We start from the raw sequence: 18,444 nt of genomic DNA, 5'->3' as shown, positions 1-18,444 counted from the left end.
CAGAGAACAAAATGACCACAAATACCTTCGCAGGCCAGGTAGACACTGTTTGTATGAACACTTCCTCCGTGTAAATTTTAATTGTCTCCCATGCTTTTTCTAAGCCTCTTCTTCCATGTTGATAGTTGGAAATTATTAAAACTGTCCCTGGAAAGGGCGGAGGTCTTCACTTGCTGTCAGGCAGAGTAGAGAAAGTTGTTTCCCAGAGAATTGTCCAGATCAGCGGCCTCCAGTAGAACCTCCTGTTATGATGGAAGTACTTGCTGTCTGGTGCAGTAGCCACTGGGTCACGTGGGGCTATCATAAGCCCTTGAAATGTAGCTAATCTTTCACTTCATTTCATTGGAATTAATTTTAAAATAGCCACACGTGGCTACTGGCTATTATATTAGAAAGCGCAGGGCTGGGCATCAAGGAAGCTGCCTCATCAGACCTGCATCCACCCTGTTTCCTAAGGCAGCCTCTCTCCAGGAGCGCTTCATGCCCTGGCGCTCTGTCTCCTGCAGGGATGCGGGCACCCTGCTGCAGGTGTGGTGTTGACACCTCTGGCCGCACGCTCAGGCGCACAGGAAACGTCCATTTCCTTATTTTCTTTAAGTCAGATAAAACCTGACTGGCACTTCCCTTTTTGCCAGCTCTGGGGGAAGTTCAGTCTCAGTCCTGAGCGGGCACCCAGCTCTCCCACACCGGTGTCACAGCAAGGTTCCAGGGCTGGGTTACGGAGCAGCCAAACACTGGGTAACCCAAGCTGATGCCTCCTGGGCACCAGGACCCTCTGGAGAGGGTGGGCTGAGGATACTGCCGCCCCTCCCCCTCCTTAAGACATGGGGTCAAAGGTCCCGGCTGCTAATAGAACCCTAGACTCTGCCCGCACCCCAGACAGAGAGATCTCCCCCTCTGCCTTCTAGCTTCTCTCCTTCCCTTCTGGAATTCTTGGCCAGAATCAAAATTTTACTTGCTTCAGCCTTTCCCAAAACAAAACCCAGCAGGGGCTGTGTCTTGCTTTGAGCCCAGTAAGCCCAACTCTGGGTCAAGAAGGGTCAAGAAGGCTCAAAATGGAGGCTTCCCTGGTGGTGCAGTGGTTGGGAGTACGCTTCCCGATGCAGAGGACGCGGGTTTGTGCCCCGGTCCAGGAAGATCCCACATGCCCCGGAGCGGCTGGGCCCGCGAGCCATGGCCACTGAGCCTGCGCGTCCGGAGCCGGTGCTCCGCAACGGGAGAGGCCACTATAGTGAGAGGCCCGCGTACCGCAAAAAAAAAAAAAAAAAAAAAAAAAAAAAAGGCTCAAAATGGCCAGGTTTTTTCCCCTAGAACCCTACTGAAAAAACTTTAAAAGAACCCCACTGTTTAATATTGCGATTAATTACACTTCTTCATAAAACTGTGATGCCCCACAAGGAGAAGAAAGCGAGAGGCCAGGAAAAGACGTTCACAGAACAGGGAATAGCACGTGCAAAGGGACAGAGGCCATTAAGCTCCACAGCAACCGGATTCCAGTGGGGCAGCCTCAGGTAGTTCATCTGAATGGTGGTGGCTCACTGAATGTCTGCCATGTGATTATTCCCACCAATCCTCGCGACTTAGATGTCGTCCTGCCCATTTCAAAGATGAGGAAACTGAAGTTTCAAGAGGTCAGACGATTTAGCCAAGGTCTCCCAGGATCTAAACCCAGGTCTCATGGACTAGAAGCTTCAGTTCCTGCAGCCAGCCTGGGAACAGATGATGTAGGCGAGGAACAAGGAGGAAGGTGAGACAGCAGCTTGCCTTGGGAATGCGGTGTCCCAGGGGTGAGAGGCCCAGCCCGCAGCCAGGGGGCGTGTCAAGGGAGACGGCCTAAAATCTGAATCACCCAGGTGATGCCAGAAACCTCTGGCCCGTCGGTGAGTGTGTCCACCTTCCCCAGCTTCTATTAATAATCAGCCACAGGAAGCCACCCACGGTTATGCACTTAATGATTAAACACACTGTCACCCCTCCCCAGAGTGCAGCCCTACTGCCCTAGAGCAGGCAGGAATGACATCACCGGAAAACCCTCCCTCCCTTTGAGAAGAGATGGTGCTGGCTGGGATTGTGGGAAGACTGGATCCAGAGTCACAGGGCTGGGGGCCTGGGGCCCGAGGTACTCTCTCTGACTGTCAGGTCCTCCACCTGCAGAGAGAAAGCGTTGGCTCCAAGCATCTCCCCACCAACATTACATACGAGAGTGTTTGTAGAGCCTCTTGCATTTAGAAGGCACTGGGTGGTTTAGGAGAAAGAATGTGGGTTCGGGGACCCTCCAGACACAGTGGTTAGGGACAAATTTGGGAGCCAGACCGCCTGGGTTTGAATCCCAGCTCTACTATGTACTAGCTGGGCCGTCTTCGGCAAATTACTTAATGTTCTCTGCCTTGGTGTTTCCATTTATGAAGTAGAGAAAATGGTACCCACGCCTTAGAGACGTGGCGAAGACTATGAGTATCGCATGCAGATGATGTATAACAGTCCCCAGTCCCTTGCGCTTAATAGGTATCAGCTATTCGCCTTAGCCATGAATCCTTGGCCCAGGATTTTATCTGGCTCAGCTTCTCCATCTGCAAAATGGAGACAACCCCTACTTGGAGGTTAGACTGCTAATTGTAGGAGATGATGTATGCAAAGACCCTGGTTTAGAATTGACATTTAGTCACTGAAAGCCCCTTCCCCTCATTTTTTTCCTTCTAAGAATCATCAGGTTAGACCTTCTGAGTTTCCATCAGGGAGAGCCTTCTGGACAGGTATGAAGCAGTCTCTCCATCAGTCTGGATGTGGCAGCAAGCAGCAATGGTACCACCGCAGGAGAAGAGTGACATCCTCCAAGAAAATTCCCAGATTGAGACATATTTCCCAGATGCCATTAAATAGTGATGGTCATTCCGTATACTGGAAAGAGCTGCTGATGGTGCCAGGCCCTCCAGAGACAGCAGGTTCTTGGGAATCAGCCACACTGGTTAGTCTTCCTAGCTGTGTGTCCTTGAGCAAGCCACCTCCCCTCTCTGAGCCTCAATTTCCTCGAGTGTAAAATGGGGATTATAATACTTGCTTTGCAGGTTGCTGTAAAAACTAGAAATAAAATGTGTACTGTCTAATGCAGTGCCTGGTGTATAATAGGTGTTCAATAAGTAGTCTCTAAAAAAAAAAAAATAGAGTTCAAATTCTTTTCCACTTTGATTGTTCTCTCCTCCTGTCTGCCCAGGATCATGAGGCTCAGAGAGGCGGGTGGCAGCCCTGTTCCCGAAGCTCTTTGTTAGAGCCAAGGACTTTGTCTAAAGTAATCATACAGAGTTCGGCTTCAAGCCTGGGAGCTGAAAACTGGCTCCGGACGTGGGGTAAGAGAGAGGAGGGGTGAGATGGGATTTTTATTTCTTAGGGATGAACACAGAGATGGGACAAACTCTTGAGATGACGTCTTAATAATAGGACCTCTCACTTCTAATCCTGGGAGGCCAAGTATAAATACATAAAATAAATGACATCATTCAGCCTCATCAGCAAACAAAGGTGTGCAAATGCATTGAGAAAATGAGGTGCCAGGTGCCAGCTTTCACCTATCAGATGGGCAAACAGTCCCAGGGGCGGAGGCGTGCCCACGCACACCTGCTGGGACCCCGCCTCACGCTGCCTATCGGAAGGTGGTTTGCAACACCTTGAAAAAATATATAAAATACATATTTTATATATATTATAATTATTTATATAATATATAAATATATATAATTATACACACACATACACACACATATATATGTATATATATACCCGTTGGCCCAGAGATTTTGCTCTATAGCTTTATACAATGATGGGTTTGGGGAAGCATATACAGGGATAGTCATCCCCGCAGAAAACTGGAAACACCCAAAATATCCATCAATCTGGGACATGTTTAATGAAGTGTGGTCCATCCATGTAATGGAATAAATATTATGTGTCACTAGGGAGGATCTTATAGCCTCGTGGATGGCGGTGGTGGTAGTGGGGAAACCATCCAGGGGGTGGCCACGGTCCCTGTCTTACGCCAGGCGGCTGTCATTCTCATGGGCGTTCACTTTATAATTATTCTAGTCTACTGTACACTTACATTTGATGCATTTTCTGTTTTATGCTGTTGCATTTTATAAGAAGAAAGTAAAAAATGTATGGACAGATTTTTTTAAAATGCAAAGGTGTCTATCATGTATGGCTTTGTTAGAAAAAAGCAGGTTATAAACGTATATGTATCTTTATATATAAAACATATAAAAATATAGTATGATAGCATTTTTAAATGCTGTCATCAAAATATCTATTTGCAATTAAATGTTATCATACGATTATATGATAATGCTGTCATCAAAATATCTATTTGCAATTAAATGTTATCATACGATTGTAAATATACCTTTACCCACACAAGCCCATAGGAAAATATCTGGAAGGACGAAAGCACTAAAATATTCAGAGAGATTATTTCTGGGGGGTGGTTTGTTTGCTGAATTTCCTGTACATTTTTTTTGGTTGTATGTATATATATGTATTTAGCGCTCCTCTGAATTTTCTAATAGTTCTACAGGGGGCGTTAGTTTCTGAAACGTTTTTTTGTTTCTTATTATGGAGTAACACCCATTCTATAGCATTCCCCGGTTCATAACAGGCTCAGGATTAAGCCACGGTCCACTGCCGCTGCTGTTCACATGCCGAAGTTTAAGTCAGCATCTGCCTGGACAAACATGCATTTGGACTTGATATAAACAAGGGCTTGTTTGTCTGTTGTGGGTGCACTGGGCCACTCAGGCTGCATTCCCCGCCCCCGCCCCGACATGGCTCTGGGGGCTCTGTCCCCTGCTTCCCTGGAAGGCTGGGGGACTGTGGCAGCCACTTTTTCTCCTCTCCATACACTCCCCGGCTGGCTTCCTCCTCGGAGACAAACTGCTCAGGTCACCGGCTCCCTGTCCAGCAACCATGCAGCCTGCGGGTCACCAGGGCCACGTTCCCAGGCCTAGGCCAAGAGTTGGATTGCTTTGTGCTATCAGCCCAGTCTGGGACTCAACTTCCTCATCTGTGAAATGGGGCTAAAAGTACCCACACTGCCCACAGAACAAGTGGCACTTCCCTCTGATAAGTCTGTGCTCTGCACTTGTAGAAAGAATACTAGGTACAAACCTGTCCACCTGCTCAGGTGAACCTGGTTGGGTTTTTTAAAATTAATTAATTAATTAATTAATTAATTTTGGCTTGTTGGGTCTTTGTTGCTGTGCACGGGCTTTCTCTAGTTGCGGCGAGCAGGGGCTACTCTTCGTTGAGGTGCACGGGCTTCTCATTGCGGTGGCTTCTCTTGCTGGGGAGCATGGGCTCTAGGCGCGCGGGCTTCAGTAGCTGTGTTTCCGCAGGCTCAGTAGTTGTGGCTCGTGGGCTCTAGAGCGCAGGCTCAGTAGTTGTGGCGCACGGGCTTAGTTGCTCCGCAGCATGTGGGATCTTCCCGGACCAGGGCTCGAACCCGTGTCCCTGCATTGGCAGGCGGATTCTTAACCACTGCGCCACCAGGGAAGCCCCTAACCTGGTTGAGTTTTAAGTAAAGACTTGTTTATCTTCCCGCCACATCCCTCTGTTCTTTGCTTAGGAACAGGGCAGCTATGCCTCGTCTGCCTTGTACATTGAAAATGACCTAACTTCTGCTCCAGCCCGCTCTGCCCTGTCCATGCCCACGTCTGTCATCTGGCTCCTTGCAGCTTGCAGGGGGCATGTTTGCACCTTGTTCCTCCGGGTGCACTGCAGAGTCCCCTCCTCTTGCACGTGATCCCGATGGTGGCCAAGGGCACACGTTGCTTGAATGCTTGGGTGGGGTGGAAATTTCGGTCTCTGTCCAGAAAGAGGGAGCCACAGGCCCCTGCAGAATCAGGGCTGCGCTGAGCTGTGCTTTTGGACGCTCCCAGCAAGCGGTGAGGCTGAGAATCACTCAGGTTTAACTTCAGAAAGCACTGTGAGGGGGGAAGAAGGGAGTAAGCTCCCTTTCCTAATCGTAATAACACTGGGCCTGGCAGGATAATTTATTGACCAAGATGGAATTTGCCGCTAGGTCCAGGAAAGGGGTGGTGGCGGCTGAGGTTTAACACAAGGAATGCAAAGTCACGTGATACTCCTTCTCTAATCTGGCCGGGAAGTAAAATTCATGGTTGCTACCAAAAAAATCCTTTTGCATTTCTTGACCCGGTCCCAGGTGATGGTGGATGGGGAGCTGTCAGCCAGGAGCCCCCAGGGACACCTATCAGACTCTGGTCTAACTTCCTACCAACTAAGACAATCTAAAGTTGTGCCCAGAACATCAGCGAGCACCTGCAGAGATAAGGTAAATGCAGACTCGGAGGCAAAAAGAGCAGATTAAAGTTTAGGAAATGCCGAAGAACCATCCTATCTCCTAAAGCTGGAGGATTAGTGCTTGTGTTACTGTACTCAGGTTCAGCTGCTCGTGGCTCAGGAATCCAAAACTGAGAGGTAAGTGTTGAGTAAAAGAAAAGATTGCTTTATTGAGGAAGCCTGCAATTCTGGGGAGAAGGTGGACTCATGTCCCCCTAAAACCAACTCCCCGCTTCCCAGGTTTTGCTCAGAGATTATACAGGGAAAAGAGTAAAAGGGCTACATGCTAAGGAGAGGTTGTAGGGTATGTGATCAGCTCGGGGACACTCTTCTGATGGGTTGGTGGGGAGGTAAGTGGGAGTCAGCATCACCAACCTTCTGGTTCCGAACTGTGTGGGTCTATGTGCTTGTGGGCAGCATACGGTTAACTTCTCCCACCTGGCGGGGGTTTCAGTATCTGCAAAACAGCTCAAAGGATATGGCTCAGAATATTATCTATAGCCCTTGAGGAGGAACTAAAAGTCCTTGACTTTGTTTAATGGGTAAACTATTACTATTGGGTGTTGTTTGATTGCTTTCCTTGGCTTTTTCTTGTTTCTCTGATTAAATTTATTCTTTGGCTAAAATTTTCCTACAGACAAGAGGCAGGTGGAGGACATGGGTGGCAGGTGTCTGTCCTGGGAAGGCCCCACGGTGTCCTGCTTGGTTACAGTAGTTTTAAGTCGACTGTCCGTACATAAGTTCACATCTTCTTCCTCCTCTCCTCCTTCCTTCTGTTCAATTAGCAAATATTATTTAAGTTTTGCCTGTCCTGTGCAAAGTAGTGTGGTCCCAAGACAGAGAAGCTGCTACTCCTTTTTGCAGGGAGCTCTGCCTACAGAGGTACAAGCAAAGCAGAGAGGATGAAGGAGCTAGAACGGCTGGGCCAGGCAGGCAGGCAGGTTAGGCTGGAAAGTGCAGTTGCAGGTGGTGGTGGAGACAGGAGGTCAAGCCAGGAAGGTGGGTGGAGAGTGAAGGGTCAGCAACTTCAGGATGAGCGGCTGCCAAACGTACATTCAGGCTCCTCGAAGCTCCCATGACCTCTCAGAGAAACCAGGGGAAGTTTCCCAGGGTTCTGTCCTCCTCAGAGTTTAGGAGTTCTCTAAAGAACTGACCTAAAATTAACTGACAGCCTTCTGATTTACTCTGGAAAGGACCCATCCGAGAACAAAGCCAACATGGAGTAAAACTGATCTGGGAGATACTGAGAGCTAGAGAGACAGAGATCTGGTGACACCAGGCCCTGGATCCAGCCATGCCTGAAGCCAGCACTTCTCTGGCTATTACTGCTACATGAGCCCCTAAGTATGTCCCCCTTTTATTGCTTAAGCCATTTGAAATTATGTTTATGCCACCTACACACTAATGAGTTCTAACTAATGACAAGAAAGGAAAACGCACAATGCTCTGGGGGCAGAAGGTGGTGAGAGCATGCTTATCCGTGCCTGGTCTAACGGCTGCCGGCTTCAAGTACCCCCTTTTCAGGAGGGTTTTTCTAAAACCTTGAGAGTAGGTGAGATCTCGGGTCATACGGTCTTCTAAGACTCTGTGTTCTTAACAACGTGTAACAATGCCAATTATAGAATCATGCCGTTTTCATCTCTTTATTGCTAGCACTTCACATGGTGCCTGATGGATTTTAAATGCTAGACCAACTACGTATTGAATTTTTTTAAAAAGTGAATCTAGTTGGAGAAGAACAAGAGAGGCTTACTGGAGGAGCTGACATTTGCCGTAGCCTTGGAAGATGGTGACCCAGTCAGGATGGGCTGTGTTGGGCTGCAGTGACACACACCCTCAGAATGCTAGTGGCACGTGGCAACAGGGTTTATCTCTTCTCCTTGTCACGCGTCCACTTTGGTCAGCTGGGGACTCTGCTCTGAGTTTCCTCCTTCCAGGGCCCAGGGGATGGAGTTTCTACCATCTGGAGTCGTCAGTGTGGCTGGGCTAAGAATGGTCAGGACAGGAGGTGAATTATAGGCTGGCTGTTAAAGTCCCCATCTGGAAGGGACACAAATCACTTCCACTCCCCGTTCACTGGCAGTGAAAATCATACCCATGTGCCTGATTTCAGGGACGGTGGAAGAGCTGAAATAGGGGTGACCAATCTGGTGGCATCTCAGCTCTCAGCATCTCCTAGATCAGTGTGCTCCACACCAGCTTTGTTCTCAGGCAGGTCCTTTCTAGATTAAATCAGTGTTTTCCCCAGATGAGTGACAATTCCAGAGAAGGGGATGTAGGAGGGCTTTCTAGAAGGAGAAAAAAGCTTGGCCAAAGGTTCAGAGGTGAAGACGTGAGGGTCTACTCAAGGGAAAGTGGTGAGTAACCCAGTGACTGAAGGACGGAGAGAAAAATGCGGACATGTCGAGGGACATCTCCGTTGACACACGGGGGAGGGGTGGTGAACTTGGCAGGCAGCGAGAGCAATAGAAAGTTTAATTAGGCAGGACCTATGATTTAGGTTATTCAAGATGCCAGCCAAGCATGGATGAAGGGAATGGAGAGGGTAGATGACAGAAGTGGGGCGGCCGGTGGGAAGCTCGTCAAGAACTACTGCGGGATCATATCCCAGAGTAGCTTCATCAGGGCTGCCCTGAGCCGGCAGGTTAGTAGGTCTCTCTGCAAATATTTGTTAAATACATATTAACTATGTACTGGGTTGAATCCTGTCACCACTGCCCCCCCTCCCCCCAACAAATTCATTTTCACCCCTCAGAATGTGACCTCATTTGGAAATACGGTCTTTGCAGAGGTAATCAGTTAGGTTCAGACGAGGTCATATTGCATTAGGGTGGGCCCTTCAGCCAATATGACTCGTGTCCTCATAAGAAGAGGAGAGGTACAGAGACAGAGACACAAGGGAAGAAGCCCATGCGATGACAGAGGCAGAGATCAGAGAGATGCAGCTACGGGCCAGGGAACACCAAAGATTGCCTGCAAGCGCCGGGAGCTGGAAGAGGCGGGGAAGGATTCTACCCTGCAGGCTGCAGAGGCAGCAAGGGCCCTGCTGACGCTGTGACTTTGGACCTCTGGCTTCCAAAACTGTGAAACAATACATTTCTCTTATTTTGAGCCACCCAGTTTGTGGTAGTTTGTTACAGCATCCCTGACAAACTACTACAAACCAGGAGCAAAGAGACCCTGATTTTTATGGGCCAAACGTTGTACACCTCTTCATTTCTGTTCAAAGTAAAAGATTCATTACAGACCCTGAACATACGCTAACACCTGCCCTCCTCTGGAATTGTTTTGCTTTTGCGGATTTTCCCCATCGCTCACAACTGGACATTATATGTCAAGGATGCCCTCAGAGGACTGGGAGAATGTACACAGGTCCACAGAGAGAGATCCTTCCACTTGGGCTCCTGAAGCAAGTAGAGAGATCCCTTCCCCTCCCAACAAAGTTTCCAAGCAAGGCTGCATAAAGTAAGGAGAGTTCAGGAATAAACGTTTGCATTCACTCACTTATTCGACCAGTATTTACTGGATTTCTGTATGAATCAGGTACTTTGCAAGATGTCAGGAGAGGTGGGATGAGATGATGATGGTGATGATGATGATGATGGTGGTGACTAACATTCTCTCGAGGGCTTTCTACGCGCCAGGCACCGTTCTAGGACTTTTCACAGGTCCTTTACATGTAGTAACTCATATTTCTTACGACAACCCTAGAAGTTAACTCTGTCATTATGAGTACACCTTCTCCACGAGGAGGCTGAGGCAGGAAATTACAGAACTTGCCCAGGGGTAGAAAGCCGGTGAGTGGCAGAGATGAGATACAGATGATCTGCAAAGAGATGAAAGTAATTGGCTTCCAAGGAGGCGCGGGAAGTAAGAAAGTTGGGGGGTGGGGTGTGGAGGCGCGAAGGCTATTGTTTTTCCTAACAAGCTTTGTAGAATTATTAAGCCAGGACTGACCTGCCAGCAACTTGATAAATTAAACACTGAAAAGTTAAAGGAAGGGGAGGTTGTTAGAATGGGTCAGTGACTGCCGTGAACATGTACTTGTTGATTAGAACAACTCACAAGAGAGGGAGACATGGATTCTGGAGAAGCTCGAAGATGGGGGGCGGAGCCCAATACTAGAGTGTGGGATGCTGGGTTTTCAGGGACACTTTCTCATCTTAACGGGAGGGGAAAATAGGAACTGCAGCAGTGGGCTCATAAAATGTGGTCATTAGGTCTGACGGCTCCTCTTGCCCCGAGGAGACGCAGAGAGAGGCAGGGTAACTGCCCAAGGTACCACAGCTCCTGGGTGTTGAAATCAGGCATTCTTCCCCTGAACTCCAGCTTTCTCTTGGGTCTCTCTCAAGCCTGAGTACCCATGAACTCCAAGAAAGAAGGCCGGGAAGAATGATGCCTATGGTCGTTTTAGTTAGAACAGCCTATGAAAAGAATTTTGGTGTTGCTAACTAGAAATTTCCAGGGACATTAGTCCAGAAAATCCAGTCTCATTCTGTGATGGCTTTGCAGCACACGTGCATTGACTAAGCAAACCTAATTCTACTGCTGACCAGCGAGAAAGAGAAATAATTTAAACAGTTCAGTACAATTGCACCCACGTTTGGCTCGGAGAGCTTCTGCTGTCTCAGCTGGCCTGGGCTGGGGGATGCGGAGGTGCAGGAAGCTCTCAGTTCCCTGGGGCTGCTCCACAGGATGAGCATTTTCTACCCGTGTGTGTGCAGCCGGGGCTGCCCCCAAGTCAGTCCTTCCTACAGCGAAACGCAAGAAAACGGCTTCATCTGGTACTCAGTGCACCGCAGAAACAACAATGCATTGCAGCACTGAAGGAAAACGTGGCTGTGTTGGACCCATGAGAGGGAGTCTGGGACCCAAACGACACGTTCATCAGAACTCTTCCAAGCTGATGTGGACTCTGCAACGATCTCCTTTCACCCTGGTTGAAGAACGCCACCCCTCTCAGAACGTTCTCCTCCCCTGTAGAATTCTTCTTCTCTCCTCTCTTTGCCTCTGGTGCCTTGTCTCCTCTGCCCTCTCACTTGTTCTCTGCTCGTTGTGTTCCACAAGGCTGGTTTCCTAAGCAGAAGTCTAGCCTCCCATTGGGCAAATCTGGCTGCAGGTCTGGGCTCCTCTGTGTGCCCCACCCCCAAGTCTTCCTCAAAGCTTCCACTTGTTAATGAAGGAGTAGGCAGCCTACTCCACTTTCGAACTGGACCTTCTATATTTTTGCCAGGTAATAAACCATAGGGGCTCAAGAAATGTGTGTTCAAAGTCAAAATGGGGGAGGTAAGGGAAAATGGATGTATGTGGGTGGGGTAAAAGAAAGCTGGCCTGCAGACTGCTAGACCGGGGAGGGTGTTCCTACAACAGGGTGGATCTGGAAAAGGTAGACTTTTTGTTCATTACCATGTCCCCAGAGTCTAGAACAGAGCCTGGACAGAAAAGGTGCTCAATCCAGTTACCCAGTGAATGAGCTCAGCTTAACCTTCTTGTGCAGATGGAGAAAATGAGCCTTGGGGCTCCTGTGCTATGAACCCCAGGGAAAGGACCTTGCCTTTTCACTCCTTTTCCCAGAATCTGAGCACAGGACCTGGCTCACAGCAGTGGCTCAATAAATATTTGTGGAATGACAGAATAGGTAAATATCAGAGCCCATGCAGGCAAATGGGACACACAGAGGAGAGGCAGGCCACTGCCTTGAGCAAAGCCTGGGATGGTGGAGGGAAGAGGTTTACCACTGGCAGGCAGATGGAGGGGGAGGGGCGCAGGTCCCTGCAAACACAAGTCTGGGCAAGGGGCCTGGGGACAACGACAGGGTCTTTTCTTCACCCATAAAATGATGCTGTCGCAGTGCAGTGATTCTCACCGGGGCTGCACATTAGAACCATCTGGGACGCTCTTAAAAGACGTCTGGTCTGCCATCCTTGAGATTCTAACCAAACTGTCCTGGGGTGGAGCCCTGGCACGTACCTTATAAAAAAGAGTTCCGCCGGGCATTCTGACCCGCAGAGCGGCTTAAGAACACGGAGTCAAAAACCAGACAGCAGACAAGGAAGCTAAGCGTCGAAAGGGCGCTCAGTACAAGTTCTGGGATCCAGAAGAGGAAAGAGTGAGAATCTTCCCTTCCAGCCAGGGTCCTGGGGGCGGGGAGAAGGACCCCAGGGCGGGAAAGGGCGGGTGGGCTCAGAACTCTGGAGGCGGGTAGGAAGCGGTGCGGGGGGTGGGGACGGGGCGGTGTCCAGGCTGTAGGATGGGCTGAGCAAGACGGACGTGATTAAATGGGAGCGTGCATTTCAGCGGAGAGCTGATGCAACAAGGCAGGGGCATGGGGTGAGAGTCGCAGGGAGCGGGTCTCCGGGAAGCAAAGGAGGCAGCTAAATGGGGCTCGGGAGCTAAAACCTGGAGGAAGTAGGGAATCGCCCGTAAGGGATGTCAGGGCGTGGCGCGACGGGACTCGGAAGAAGAAACTCTGAGATGGAGATGGTCACACAGAGACACACGGAAGTCCCCATGCACACGCACGAGCGCGCACAGGCACACGCACCCGCGCACAAACGCATCCCCGGTGCACACACGCCCGCTGCACACGCCGAAGCCCCGGCCTTCCGGGCGAAGGAAGGGACAGCAGAGCCTAACGGCCGCCGGGACCGGAGGCCCCTCCCCGCCGCGCCCCTACTCGGGCTTGCGCAACAGGCGGCGGCTCCGGCGGGCGCCCGCCGCGCGCTGCCCCAGCACGGCCAGTGGCGCCCAAGGGAGCGGGAGGAGCGCCCGCGAGGAGGGAGCGGCGAGGGGTGTGTCCCCGCTGCGAGCCGGGCCCGGGAGGGCGGGGGCGGGGCGAGGCACGGGGGGCGGGGCCCCAGCGCCTATAAAGTCGCCCTCCTCCTGGGCATAAACAAACCTCCCCTGGCTCCCAGCTCAGGCTCGGGAGCGCACGCCTCTCTTCGCCGCTCTCCTTGCTCCCTCTGGGCGCCGCCAACCTAGCTCCGGCTCTTTCTGCTTTTCTCTCTCAACCTCAGGTAAGCCTGACGCCCTCTTCCCGCCGGGCGGGGAAGGATCGGTCGCCCGTGGGTGCTGCTGCAGCTCCTGGACCGCCCTTTGTGGCCCCGCGGAGCTGCAAGTGCTCGGCTTCCCCGTGGCGCGAGGGCGAGAGCGAGCAGGGGCTTTGGGGGCGCGGGCACTGCCGGAGTGAGGGGTTTCGATTCGGCTACAAGAGGAAAAAAAGGTCCACGTTCACCTTTCCCCTAGCTGAGGAAGTGGGATCCTGGGGGTCGGGGTCGGGGTCGTGGGTGGAGAGGCTCGGGGCACACCTTGACCGCGCTCCCGGGGCCCTCCCAGATCACAGCTGGCGCCGCGGGCCGGGGGGCGAGCTGGAGCTGGGAGCAGGGGGAGGGACCAAGAGTGCGTGTGTCGGGGGCGGGGTGGCGTTTGTCCCTGCAGTGGGGTGTCTGGGGAAGGAGGGGTTGAGTGCGCGTGTGTAGAAAGGCGGTGGGTAGGGGTGAGCGGCGATGGGGATGAGGCGGGAGAAGGGGGCGTGGGTGTGCCTGCTTCCCAGACTGTGCCCAGAGTCAGGGTGCGTCCGAGGGGCGGGGGCCCATTCAGCCTGGAAGCAGGGGTGGGGCGCGCTTGCGTGTGTGTGTGTTCGTGGTGGGGTGGGTCCGAGGCGTGTCACAGCGCGTGTGACACGCGCGGGAGCGAGGGTGGCAGGGTGCGGCCCCCAAGGTGGCCTGGGGTGGGCACTGTGGCGTCGCGGAAGAGGTGGCCTGGGCCGGAGGGGGCTTCGAGTGGCGTCACTTTCGCCTCCGCCCAGCCTCCCCCGCTTCGCCTCTCTCCCCTGCCTCCCGGGCCCGCCTCTCCTGCCCTGCAGGAGGAGAGCCTCTGGAGTTGCTCGGAAGTTCTTGGGCCATCCGCCGCGGTCTCTGGTTCAGCCGTGGGCAGGGCGTGTGGTGCAAAGCGGTGCGCTCCGGGGCAAACGCGCGGTCACCGCTTGGGTCACGTTAGTGGCTGACGCTGGGATTTAGTGGCTCTTTTCCTTACCCCTCCCCCCCACCCCAGCCCACCAGTCCCACTCGCCCGTCTGTCGCCTCTGCTGTCAGACGTCCCTGTGGGTCTGGGGCAGCACGGATTTGTGGCTTGGAAGGGGGAGGTGCCTGGCAGCTGGTGGGGGAGGGTAATCTGGGGGCGGAGGGCCCGGTTGTCTTGTGCCCGAGACCAGCTCTTCTTCGCAGATGTCCTGGGCGCTTCAGTTTGAAGTTTGTTTGGTTCCTTTGAGCTACTGGGAAAGATTAAAGATTCGAAGAGAGTTCAGCCAGTGGCCACGCAGGAGGGCTTTAGCCTCCTCCTAATGGCCATTAGCCATACTTCACCTTCTCCTAAAGAACAAAATAAACACAAACCGTGTTCTTGCTATGAAAAATGCAGTTTCAAGGCAAACCTTCCAGCACAGCCTCCTCCTTTATAGAAATTCTGGAATCGTTACTGAGTTTCACAAACGTGAACTGAAATAAGCAAGGTACAGAGAGTGCCGGCCCCGGCACCTGCCTTCAAGGGGCTCACCAAGTAGGGGAGGAATGCAGGTGCGGGTGCAGCCCCCAGCCCTCTGTGGTGGTAACTGCTGGAATGGAGCGGCACAGGGTGGGAGTCAGGGGAGGGGGGGAGGTAGGGGTGGTCTGGAAGTGCTGGGAAACCTCCAAAGGGACAGTGCTCTGGTGTAAGGATCGAAGCCTGGGATGTCCCTTCGTAGCTTTGCAGGACCTTGTGTCTCATTAGAGAGTGAGAAGGAAGGTGTTGCCTGCCTCGCCCCATCACTTGGCACCTGGCCCAGGGCCAGGTCCTTGGGCAGGGATCAAATACAGACGCTGAATGAATTGAATGGCTCCTTCCCTTGTGCCCCACTCCCCGATGATCCCGCAGGTAGCCAGCATCCCGAGGAGGCAGTAGACCTTTCGGTGGTAGCATGTGCCTGGGCTTTCCAAGCAGACCTTGGAGCAGCTCTTAGGGTCTCCTCTCCTGAGAATCAAATCCAGGATTACTATCCATTGGTTTGATAATTTGGACTGGAATTGAAAACTCACACAACTTACTGGTCCGACTTCTACCCATTTTACAGATGGAAACTGAGACAGGGAACGACTTACCAAGGGTGAGCCGAAACCGGGAATCGGCTCTCCATGACCCTTTCCAGGGGTCTCCTGGCTGGGATTGAAGGTGGTGAAAGGGGGTCTCAGTCTTGAGAGATTTATTTTCTGCTGTCAGAGGGGCAAAAATAAATTGGATCTTCACTGAGTTTCTGGTGAGGAAACTTTCCAGACAGAATGTGGGTGGTTGATTGATTTTCAGTGTGAATTGTGTGTTCTTGAGAGATTAGCAGACTCAGTCTAGTGAGAAAGGGCTGCAGCCCCGCTAAGCGGTGGTTGATGGGATTTGGGCTGCCTCCTCCAGCTTGGACCCCAGATCTAAACAGAGCTGGACCCGCCTTTCCCTCCCCTCAGTGCATTGAAATCTGGCCTGGGCTGCCTCAGCAAGGAAGGGGAAGAAAGATCGCATTGTGTTTTTCTGATGGCCTGAAGCTGCAGTTCTTCCTTGGGACCCAACTCCAGAGAATCCCATCCAAGGCGTGACTCAGAAGGCCCTGTGCTTCAGAAAGGAAGCCAAGGTGATGACTCAGCATCTGAGATTCTAGCAAGGAGGGGGCCTGACTCAGGCGGAGGGGGCCGGGGAGGGACAAGACCTTTCTCTCTTCAGATCAGTGGCTGTATCCTCGCATCCCCTCTCATCTTTGCAAGAGCTCTGCTTGGGCTGTCTTGGCTCCATTGAATGGATGAGAAAACCAAGGCCAAGAATGTTGAAGGGACTTGCTTGTGGGCCACGTGACTGAACGTGGGAGAGCCAGACTTAGAACCCAGGGAGTCAGACTTGAAAGCCTTTGTTCTTTTTCATGATAGCGTGTTGGGGTGATTGCATAAGGGCTTGAATGAAAAGTACAGAGAGGCAATCAGGAGCTCTGGGCCTCAGTTTCCTCCCCTGAAAAATGGGAATAACAGACAGCACTGTCTCACTGGGACGTGTAAATATTAATTGAGTTAATCCGTGGAAGGAACTGAGAACATCCGTGGAAGGAACTGAGAACAGTACTCGCCTGTGAGGACACCGTGAGGGACTTTGCTGTCAATCAGTTCCACAAATGACAAGGCATTTCCTTGGCAATCAGCGGCAGGAACCTTTGTTCTAAACTTACCCAGACCAGTGGGAGCACCTGCAATGCTGGACTCATGTCTTGCTTCTTGAAGTTTTTCCAAAAAGCTAGGCTTGGGCTTCCCTGGCGGCGCAGTGGTTAAGAATCCGCCTGCCAATGCAGGCGACACGGGTTCAAGCTCTGGTCCGGGAAGATCCCACATTGCCGCGGAGCAACTAAGCCTGTGCGCCACAACTACTGAGCCTGAGCTCTGGAGCCCGCGAGCCACAACTACTGAGCTCGTGTGCCACAACTACTGAAGCCTGCGCGCCTAGAGCCCATGCTCCGCAACAAGAGAAGCCACTGCAGTGAGAAGCCTGTGCACCGCAACAGAGAGTGACCACTGCTCGTTGCAGCTAGAGAAAGCCCGCACACAGCAACAAAGACCCAACGCAGCCAAAAATAAATAAATAAAATAAATACACTTATTTAAAAAAAAAAAAGCTAGGCTTATGCTGAATGCATAAAAATGTAATGGGAACCTGGTCTGAAATGCAGATTTCCAGGCCTTGTAGGTCTGGGATATGCCAGGAATCTGCATTGTTTCAAAGCTCCCTGGGCTGGGCTGGGGGTAGGGTGTACTGAAGGCGGCCAGAGTTGAGGATACCTGCTCCAGAATAATGGGTAGGGGGAGAGGAAAAGAAAGGGGTGGCCACATTTCTCATGCCTCCAGGGTCTGGGGACACAGTACTCAGTACGTAGCTCTTATCTGGCTAACGTGACTTGTGATTTCAGGGCATCGCCTGGTTCAGTTGAGATAGGAGACATCCTTGCCATTTCTCAGGTCAGAAAACCGAGGCTTGCGCAGGTCACTTGCTTGTCCAGAATCAAGTGATGGGGTTCTGTTCCACGTGAGCCGCCCTGGACCTTTCCCCGCCCACATCCTTCTGGACCTGTCTTTAGAACTTGAACTTTGTTTCTTGGATTCATTTCGGGCAGCCCTTCCTGCCTCCCTGATCTCAGTCTGGTTCCAGCCCTGCCCTTCTGCTTGCTCTCTCTCTTTATGTTTGGAGACAGAGACAGGCGGGTTGGCCATTTCTGCTGCAGAACCTGAGGAGGTTAAATTCCCTGGACACTCACTTGGCCCCCTGCTGTGCCAGCCCAGGCTTGTTGGAGCGGGGTGGGCAGGAGGGGTGGGGGACTCTTATCAGGTGTGCATGGAGCCCAGCTCTCCAGGGTGGGCGCCTTGTGAGAAGAGACCTGGGTAATCCTGGGAATCTGACTTGGCACCACAGGACAGACCAGATTACAGAATTCGGGTCCACACAGAGGTCTCTCTTTGACCCAATCTTTGATTCCATTTACTGAAGACCTGCCAACCCCTGCTCACCCGGGCTCCAGCTCCAGGCGTTTCCATTCCGGCAGGGCTGTCCCTCCAACAGGTGGTAGGAAATGGGGCTCGTTAGCAGTCTGGGGGCCTTATCTTTTATAGATTTTTTTTCCTCCTTAAACCTGTGGAAACCTCTGTACATATAAATTTTACGCCCATGTGCAGCTCTGCTTAAAGAGGTGGATGGGGACCAGGGTTCCATCCTGTTCCCCCATCTTGACCCCCGACTCCACCCTGTTGGCTTTGAGAAGGTTCTGGGCAGCCCTCTCTGAATGTGGGTGTGAGAGGCATTCTTACGAGGCAGGTAATTCTGAGGACTGTCTTAGCTGGAAGCCTTCACCTCCTTTTCCCTCTCCTTATTAATCATTGAACTTGTCTCTTTTCTCCAGAAAGCCCTCCCTGGCCTTCCCCTCCGGGAAGGCAGGCTGGGTTAGGTACCCTTCTTGGATCATTCTGGGCTGTCTCAGTCACCCTTTTCCCCGTAGACCTGAGAGCCTGGCACTTAGTAGGCGCTCAATTAATGTTGGTCCAAAGGAAA

At 51.8% G+C, this 18,444-nt stretch overlaps 1 protein-coding gene across 1 annotated transcript in view; it reads left to right on the top strand.

Moving 5' to 3' along the window:
* Positions 1 to 13,202: 13,202 nt before the first annotated feature.
* NDRG1 (N-myc downstream regulated 1) overlaps positions 13,203 to 18,444 on the top strand; it is a 54,603-nt gene continuing 49,361 nt past the window's right edge. The window contains exon 1 of the mRNA XM_030875867.3: positions 13,203 to 13,361. The gene's annotated coding sequence lies outside the window, so the exon portion shown is untranslated. The remainder of the gene's footprint in view (positions 13,362 to 18,444) is intronic.

This window comes from Globicephala melas, chromosome 17, assembly GCF_963455315.2.
Source record: "Globicephala melas chromosome 17, mGloMel1.2, whole genome shotgun sequence".
Classification (NCBI taxonomy): domain Eukaryota; kingdom Metazoa; phylum Chordata; class Mammalia; order Artiodactyla; family Delphinidae; genus Globicephala; species Globicephala melas.
This window is presented reverse-complemented; position numbering and strand designations above follow the sequence as displayed.